Source organism: Lissotriton vulgaris, unplaced genomic scaffold (genome assembly GCF_964263255.1).
Source record: "Lissotriton vulgaris unplaced genomic scaffold, aLisVul1.2 SCAFFOLD_7534, whole genome shotgun sequence".
In the NCBI taxonomy this organism is placed as follows: Eukaryota; Metazoa; Chordata; class Amphibia; order Caudata; family Salamandridae; genus Lissotriton; species Lissotriton vulgaris.
The window spans coordinates 18,757-21,469 of record NW_028242286.1 but is presented as its reverse complement, the minus strand read 5'-3'; positions in this window follow the sequence as shown (position 1 = coordinate 21,469).

Genomic DNA, 2,713 nt, shown 5'->3' with positions numbered 1-2,713 from the left:
TTGATGCAAAACCTAAAGTCGGTGCCAAATAATAAAAAAAAAACTGCCTGCACCCACAGCAGGTTAATTGTGTCATTTATAATGCAGCAATCTCCAAATCGTGGTTGCTCTTCACAGGTGGCGGCCAACAATTAAGCCTATCGACTTTGAGATGAAAAAGATAATCCCCTAAATGCACGATTTATATATTCTTGACACTTATAGGAAGCATTCATAATGTGTATTCTGGGTAAACTACTCTGCACAGCCTTGCAAATCATTAAACTCGCTTCCAGCATGATAGCGGCGAGAAAAGTAGTTTAAAAAGGAGCAGTTATTTACTGTGCCAATCAAAAAGAAAAGCAAACGTTGCCATGGCAACTGCAGCCTCGTTGACAGTCCCAGGGAGCTCCTTAAAGATGACTTGCTTGAAGAAAGAAGGTGAATTTGAGGCTGGCAGCCAGCCAGAAGGCAGGTAGGTTTATGTTAGGGAAATAAAAACGCAAAGCACCAACAAACCATGAAAAATGTAATAGGAGTTCGATTTCTCGTCAGTCTGACAAGTGTCACTAACGATGATATCCGGGTTTTGCTGTCCAGTGACAATGACTGCAACCGGAAATGAATAAGGCGATGACACTGAAAACGGAAGTTACTCTAAGCAGAAGTGCGCCTTCTTCTTTTGAAAGTCCAAGTTTTAGATTCAGAATCGACAAAAGGAGCTTGCCAGGAACATCACGCAAAGTCGCAATTGGGCTGATTTACACAGCTGTTGGAAATCCCAGCGGGAGGAGGCTAATGCCTTCGCCTGCTGTGACTTCCGGCTGTTTTCTCTTATTCATAAAGAGACGGTGCGTGAATCCAGGATATCTGCAACTTTTGTCGATTTCCAGAAATAGGTCAGGAAGCAACAGGCCAACACAAGGCAGATTATCTGCAGTTTGGGTTTATAGTGTATTTTTCACTTTATCTTGAGAGAGCGCAATTTGAATGCAAAGTATATCATAGCCATATCTAGACGTATATGTTATAAACGTAGGAATGAAACGCACATTGTAATGTTAAGTTGGCGATTATAGCATAAAGGCCAACGAATGTGATAACATGGTATAGGAAATGTAAATGTATTTACGTGTTAAAATGCATTGGATTTAGAAGGCCCGTATACATGATGGGTAATGTAGAAATGCTTAGGAAACGTAGAACGTGCACAGTAGAATTCGTGTACGTGTGTAACTTTAAACGAAGAAACGTGGATAAATGTATAAGAGAACTCACATAAAGATGTAACCAAGGAAAATGCATAAGTTATATTCTATGCAGTCGTATTCTATGTATTACTTATATTTGATGTAAAATGTATTTAAGTATAACTAAGGCTTTGCTAAAAATACGGATATATAAATGTATGCCAAAGGTTGTACTGTGTAGAGGGTTTCTGTAGGAATGTTGGAAGAGTTTAGGTCATTTGTGTTTGTAACCTAACTGGTCAAGAAGTTCGCAGGAGCATAGTCAAATGTATGTAATTTAGAGGGCTTGTAAAAGTCGTAAATAGCTTGATGTGGACGTGAGAGCCGAGAAGTCTAGCACTTGTTAGATTTAAGGTGACAATGCCGGACGGAGCTTATTGCTCGAACGTGAGGAGAGACACTTTTTGAGGTGGACTGTGTTTTGACAAGACCATTCACAGGACCTAGCAGGGTCAAGTTAAGAGACATAGAGTTAAAGCCTTGTCTAAATTCATATGATACCTGATCTGAAAGAATCAATAAAAGTCGACGATGAGATGATGAAGATGACATCTAAGAAAAAGGTCAACTTAACGAACGACGCAAGGAGTGGACCAATGGAAGAAGCAGGAAGTTGACATCATCGGGGGAAGTCCGTGGTGGGCGTCAAGGGGCGTTCCACCCACACTGTGATTGTGTATTTTAGGGACAGCACCCCGGGGAGGAGGTAGCAATTGGGAGATTAGGAACAGCGAGACGAATTGCTCAGAGCAAGGGCGAAGGCAAGGGTAGATGCCTTGAGCAGATGTGCTGAGACATCAGAGCACAAGGGAGCAGTAGGCCGAGGACCCTTAGAGAGCGGATGGGTAGGCAGATAGGGTACTGCTTCTGAAACTTAAGATTTCCTTTAGAGGCTAAAGAGAGTTTGAACTTCTTTGGAAGTCAAACTGCTGACACCTTTTTAGGGAAGAAACTTGCGAAGTAGGGATGACACATAGCATAGAGTAGGGACAGATTAACTTGATTATTTTATCTTACTGCAGATGACGCAGAAGGAACCACTTCACATCGAAGCTTAAGCAGCTGATATTGTAACCGATTTTGTATTTTGTATACTTTGAGATTTTATCCTGAGTGGATTGTAACGCATTCAAAATAACTTTATATAAAACTCTTAAAACTTTATCAGTTGTAAGTGGTTCTTCAGAGTGGCGTCAGTTAATGGGGTTTGTCTAACCAATGCGGGGGTGGTCCTTTCCTCAATGACAGATACAAGCGGTCCAAAACAGATGAATGGGATTCTTTATTAAATTTATCATAATCATAAATTGATATCAAAATCTCATTCCCCGCAGTTGGTAGCAGAGAAATGATGGTTATCTTCTTGAGGAAGACGACCTAGGCCAGGTTAGTTTACCCCAAGGTCCCTAGTCATCGTCGACCAGAAGAAGAATTGCAGCCGAAGACGGTGCAGACGGTGCGTCGAGGGAAAAGCAGCAGAGTCG